Below are 7,014 nucleotides of genomic sequence, written 5' to 3'. Positions count from 1 at the left end.
ATTCCTTCTCCTTCCCCAGGGTCTTTTTACCTCTCTCCCCGCAACCCTGCTCTCCCTCACAGCCTTAGAGAGGGCAGCAGGGCTTGTGGAGCTGAGAGATGATGCTCAAATGGGAACAGACAGTTGTCCAGCCTGGGAGCAGTCACTTCTGACCTGGGGTCATGGCTTGGCCTGGCCCCTGTGGCTGACAAGGCACTACTGCCATGGCTGGGAGTTGCTGGTGAAAGGAAATGTCCCTTCTCCAGCTGGGTCATCCCAAAATTGGTGGACTCTGAAGACATGGTAGTCCCAATGCAAGTAGCAGCTGTGGTGTTCCCAGATTGTGTTTGGCTTCCACCACACCCGGCACTATCTCCCCACTGCCTCCCACCTCCCACCCCCAGTATGAGGCAGCCTTAGATCTCTGTTTCCTGCCAATACTAACTGCCTGTTGCATGAAAATCCATTAGGAATTTTCAACCAACGTTACAAAACCACACTCAGGCTGGCTTTAACTGTGAAATAGACTTACTGGTTCTGATAATAAAAAGTCTAGAGACAGGGCAGGCTTCAGATGGGTCACGGTCCAGTGGGTTAGTAACACCCCCAAGGGCCTGGTTTCTTTCCGGGCTTCATCTCTGCCTTCCACTGAGTCGACACCATCCTGAGCCTCTTTCCTGAGGAGGCAAGATGGCACCACCAGCTTCTGGGGCACAAGCTTCCTCTCACATGCACAGCAAAGGAAGGGAGAGCACACACTCTCAGAAGAGTAAGACAACTTCCCTCCAAGACTCCACCAGCCGCTTCTCCTGACTTACTTGCCCAAATAGGGTCCTGAGCCTATCCCTGAACTCACCACAGTGACACTGTCTCTCTCCAGTCAGATCACCAGAATGAGGTGTGTTCAGCAGCACTGGAGAGAGGCGAGCAAAGGTGAAAATCAGAGCAGCATTAGCAGGAAGAGGGGACAGCCGCTGGGAGGCCCCCGCACACCTGCATCCACATGCCTTCACCTGTTCTTGATGTATTCTCAGGGCTTGGCTAAGAGAACCTGGGGCCTGAGATGCTTGGGAACTGGCTCCTGGGCCTTCTTACATTCCACAAGCTGGGGTGGCCAAAGGTAACCAGGATGGCAGTGTCACAATGCCCTTCTTTCTCCGCAGCCAACCACCCGGTCTCCTCATGCCCAGTCCTCTCTTCTGCTGGGAAGACACATCCCAGGCCCTCTGGGACGGGTTTGCCATAGACTGAATTGTGTCCCCCCCCAGTTCATGTGTTGAAGCCCTAACCTCCAATGTGATGGTATTTGGAGGCGGGGCCTTTAGGAGGCGATTACAGTTAGATGAAGTCTAACCATAATTACTAATCCCATGATGGGATTAGTGTCCTTATAAGAGACACAGAGGCTTGCTGCTTCCCTCTCTGCTGTGTGAGCACGCAGTTCCAGGCCACGTCAGGAAGAGGGGCCTCAGCAGGAACTGAATCAGCCAGCATCTTGATGTTGGATTTCCCAGCTTCCAATCCATACGAAAACACATTTCTGTTGTTTAAGCCACCCAGTTTGTGGTATTTTGTTATGGCAGACCAAGTTGGTTAAGACAAGGAAAATAAACAGCCAATGCCTCTCAGAGCCCTCTCTCTCTGCTTTCTGGCCTCTTTATGTAGTCAAGAGGATAGGAGGGAGGCAAGTACAGCTGTTCAGGGGCTGCTGGATACCTCTACCTAGCATAGGGCACAGAAGCCAATGCTGCAATCTGCTCAGTCAGAAATTAGGTCTCTTGGCTCAAGACCTGGTCCCTATTTAAATAACAATACTTCTGAGATGAGCAATGCCGTGAGCCATGGCAGCCCCTGACACTACAGTATGAATCTGCTCAGCAGCTCCTTCCCTGGAAGTTTCAATGTGAGGAAGCATGACTAGGTCCGAGGCAAGAAAGAGTGTGGCGAGGCAAGGCTCAGAGAAAGGGAGACAAGCTGGAACTACACAACAAGCAAGCAAGGCAGGCTTGCTCTGGCTACACAGAACGATAGAACTGTAAAGCTCCTGTAGTGGTCTTCCCTACCACAGGAGAAACTGATTGAAGCGCACTCGGAAACAGCACCTCATTTATTTACTTATTTAGAATAGGTAACATACATTATACACACATGAAAAAAGCAACCACCACAAAAGAGAGCCAGTGGTGAAGAGTTTCTCTCTCATCCTATATTGGCAATTCTTGTAAACCTTTGCAGAGACAGTTTTTTGCATATTTCCACATTTATGTATGTTTTTTTCTTTTTAAACAAATAGCAGCATACTACTTGTCCTACTCTACACCTTGCTGTTAACAACATTATACCTTAGAGATGGTTCAGTATCACACACAGCTCAATATACCTCTTCTTCATGACTGTACAATATTCCATTCTATGGAGGTACCATAATTAGTCAACCATGAAACACAGGTGTTTTCCCAGCCCTTAACTCTTCATTATTAAAAAAAAAAAAAAAATCTGTATTGGCGCCCATTGTGTGCCAGTCACTGTTCTAGGGAATACAGAGTAGAAAATGAGACATTCAGTGTCACTGCCGTGGAGGAGTTTACAATCCATATGTGGAAATGAACATCCTTGCACATACTTCTTTATGTACGTGTGTGAATGTATTGTTATTATAAACTCTCAAGGTGGAATTACTGGGTCAAAGCCATGTGCATTTCTAATTTCAATAGATATTGCAAACTGTCCACCAAACAGGTCATGTCAATTTCCCCTCTCACTGTCTGTACTATCTTTTCATATGATTAAAAGTCATTATAGCTTTATATACCATTAGGTTTCTTAAACACAAAGTAAGTTCTCTAAAACGCTCATGATAACCTGAGCAATGACTAAGGAACTAGGGAACATGACATATCAGGACACCCTTGTGGGGACACATCTGCTTCTGTGCAGAGGCTGGGGCGGAACCTGCTGGCTGATACTTTCCTCGCCTCCCATGTGGCACAGTCTTCCAGCAGCCCTGGGCCAGGGGTGGGATATGATGACAGGCCTTTTGGAGAACATGGTGGACAGTTAGCAATGTCACTCCCCCACACAGTATGTGGCAAGGAAGAACAATCTGTGTATACACAAAATATGCCTATGAACTGAGAAAAAACATAGGGATACCCATGACAGACCAAGGCCTGATTTCCCTCGTATTGAAAGAGCTTCTACAAATCAACCAGAAATCCAACAACCCCACAGGTAAGTGGACAAAGAATATGGACAGTTCTTGCAAAGGAAATACTCTGTGTTCCAGAAAATCCCTATTTATAAAATAAATACTATAATTAAATGTCTACATGCATTGCTGATCAGCATCAATTTGCCCCCATTGTAACTGTTATCACTATTTAAAATAGCTAACCTCGGAAGAGTGCCCTGAGCTCACACAGCAGCACTTGGTCTCCTGGTCTTTTCTGTCTTCCCTCTTGCTTATGACTTTCCATGATTCTCACCATCTCATAGGCAGGAACTGCACACATGCTGCACAGGCTGCCTGTTGGCCACTATCAGCCATTTCCACCCTTCCCCTCCTTGCCTCAGTGACAGAGGTGGCTACTTCCTTCCCACTAGGCATTATCCCTGCAGGGACCCCACTGGGGCTCTGCAGAGATTCCCGGATCCCTTTCACTGAGTCTGCCCCTTCCACTTGGCATGCTTTTGCTTCTGACCTAAAGCTCCTGCAGCTCTTCCGGGAGGGCTGTTCTTGTGCTACTGCCCTTTTGTGCCCACCTATAGAAAGACTGATAACCCACCTGGGTTATCAACGAGGGTGGCTCTTAGCCAGTGGCTGACAGGCATAGAAGAATGGAAGCCCAGATACCCTGCCTGGGGCAGGGACATCTCAGAGGCATCGCTTACAGTTGAGAGCTCCCCTGCAGGTCAGGCTGAACCTACCTGTCATATAACTGTCTGAGATCCTTGCATGGCTATCCTTCTTCTAGCTCCTTACTGAATTCTTCTCGGAGCATTTCTTCTGGGAAGAATCTTTGTTTCCGGGCCTGCTTCTAGGAAACCCAACGTAAGACACAATCTTCTTCCTCAGTAACAAAATCCTGAGTTTTATTTTGGCATATGGCCACCGTGAATAAAAACTACATTTACCAGCTTCCTTTGCAACCAAGTTCTTGCCAATAAGATACAGGGCACAAGTGCCCTGTGAGATTGCCAGGAAATCCATAAAGGGAGCCCTGCTGATGGCTAGTGCCCATCTTGGACCCTGAGGGCAAGGGGTACACCCTCAGGATGTCGGAGCAGAGATCTGGAAAAGGCCTGGACCTCTAACAACCTCATGGATCTGCCAATACCAACTGCAGATTGTCTACCACCCCACCTTTACCCCACAACTTCTTTTATGTGAGAAATAAGTTCCTCTCCTGTTTAAGCCAATGTCATTCGGGTGTTTATTCCATGAAGTTAAATTTCATTCTAGTTTATAGACCAGAACATTGACTCTGAAAAACGACAGATACTCAGTTTGCCAGCCTCCCTTGCAGCTAGGCTTTGCCACTGTAACCCAGATCTGGCTGAGGAGGTATAAAGGAAGGTCTGGGGGGGAAGAAAGGTGTAGGCAGGAGGTTCTGGAAAAGATATTTCTTCCTGATGCAAAAAACAAACAGGTGCATAATGCCCAGCTCTCTTTCCACTCTGGCAACCTATTCCCTGCTACCTGCCTTCAGCTGCAGCATGTGAAGATGTGCTGTCTGGAGCTGTGGCAGCCATTCTATAACCAGGAAACTACAAGTGCATGGACAAAAAGCCAACCAGCTGAGGATGGCTGTGCAGAAGGATGGAGAGAGCCTGGGTCTTTCAGAAATTCACTGAGATCTCCCACTCCAGACCAATAAATAGTCCACACTGTTAATCGGGTTTTCCATCACATACAGTTGAAAGCAATCTAACATACTCACAGGGAACAAAGCACTGAAGTAAAATCACCTGGAGGTGATCAATTCTCAAAAAGCCTGCTACTATAACCTCTTGGAGGATGCTATAGTTTGGGTGTTTTTGTCCCCTCCAAAATTCATGTTGAAACTCAATTCCCAATGCAAGAGTGTTGGGAGGTGGGGCCTAGAGTGAGGTGTTTAGGTCATAAGAGTGGGTTCTCTCTCACTCTTCCAGCATGTGAGGACACAGTATTCCTCCCCTTCATAGGATGAAGCATGCAAAGCCCCATTTTGGAAGCAGAGACAGAGCTAAGCCCCCACCAGACACCAAGCCTGTTGGTGCCTAGATCTTGGACTTCCAACCTCCAGAACTGTGAGAAATAGGTATCTGTTCTTTATAAATTACCCAGTCTCAGGTATTCTATTATCGCAGCACAAAACAAGCTATGGGGAGATGACTGGGTTCTGGGAGGCGATTACCTGTGCTAGGCTGCCTCTGAGGGCAAGAAACAGCAACTCCAGCTTCAAAGAAGTGAAATAATAAGAAATAAGCTCCAGGATCAGCTGATTCCTGTGTTCAACAATGCCATCAGGAACCCAGGGCCCTCCCCTCTCTCTGCTCTGCCACTCTTGAAATGGGCTTCATTCTCAGGCAGCCAGCAAGACAGAGGCATGCTTCTGGGCAACACAGCCAGACCTAACTGGGGCCTATCAAGGGCCTGAACTCTCCCCCTTGGCTTCTCCCTCCAGCTGGATTTTCTTGCTTTTCTTTAAACATGCCAGGTAGACTCCTGCCCCAGCCTCTGCACTTGCGTTCCCTCTGCCTGCAGTGCTTTTGCATACATGTCCACCTGGCTCCCTCACCTCCTTCAGGTCCTCACCCAAATATCACCTCCCCAGAGAGGCCTGCCCTGACCACAACTTTTAAGATTAACCACCTCCCAACTCCCCACTTCTTTTTCTGCCTTAATTTTTCTCCCTGGCATGTAACTGCATCCAACATAGGGCACATTCTCTTGGCCTCATTGAGTGTCTGGGCCCCATCTGCCTAGAAGGTGTGCTCCAGGAAGGCAGAGATGTTTAAGATTGTTCACCCTCATTCCCCCAGGGCCTGGCAGAGTAGGTGTTTCACAATTATCTGCAGAAGGAAGGAAAGATAGACAAGGGACAGACAACAGCCAGAGGAAGAAGTGCAGTGAGACAGGATCTTTCCAGAGATGGCACCATGTCCATCAACCCACAGGCTTTGCTCACCATGCAGAACTGGCACATGCCCACTCTCAACCACCCACTGGCAAGAAGGGATTTCCTTTAGCCCCACAATGGCGCAGGGGTAGACCCCTGAACAAAATGCAGGATGGAGAAATGGATGTTGAGTGTGCCTAGCAGTACCAGTTCTCCTCTCTCAGCCCTGGTTCTCCAGGACTTTTTCTCTTGCCTATGGTTTAAAAACAATGGCTATCTTAGCCCTTCACTGCCACCTGTCTAAAAAGAGTTGCCGCCGGGCACCGTGGCTCACGCCTGTAATCCCAGCACTTTGGGAGGCCCAGGCGGGTGGATCACGAGGTCAGGAGTTTGAGACCAGCCTGACCAACATGGTGAAACCCCGTCTTTACTAAAAATACAAAAATTAGCCGGGCATGGTGGCGGGCGCCTTTAGTCCCAGCTACTCGGAAGGCTGAGGTAGGAGAATTGCTTGAACCTGGGAGGCAGAGGTTGCAGTGAGCCAAGATCGTGCCACTGCACTCCAGCCTGGGCGACAGAGCTAGACTCGGTCTCAAAAAAAAAGTTGCCAACACTTGCTGCCTCCATTTCCTGAAGCCCCATCCATGCCTCACCCAGCTGGAATCCGACTTTCACCACCGGCCTTTAAATCTGCCTCGCACAGGGGTTATCAATGTATCAATGACCTACTTGCTTCTGAGACAAATGGGACTCTCAGGCCTTATCTTACCCTGCCTTGCTGCCCACTCCTCCCTCCTCGGCGCCTCTCCTCCTGGGCAGGACCGGCAGGTGCTCAGGCCCATCCCCAGCCCCTGGCTCCGGCGTCCCGGGCTCCCTGCCGGCGTCCACCTTCAGCCTCCTCCCAGCACCAGCCCTTTGGCGACTTCTCCCACCT

Source organism: Pongo abelii, chromosome 2 (genome assembly GCF_028885655.2).
Source record: "Pongo abelii isolate AG06213 chromosome 2, NHGRI_mPonAbe1-v2.0_pri, whole genome shotgun sequence".
Lineage (NCBI taxonomy): Eukaryota > Metazoa > Chordata > Mammalia > Primates > Hominidae > Pongo > Pongo abelii.
Note: the sequence above shows the minus strand (reverse complement) of the source record.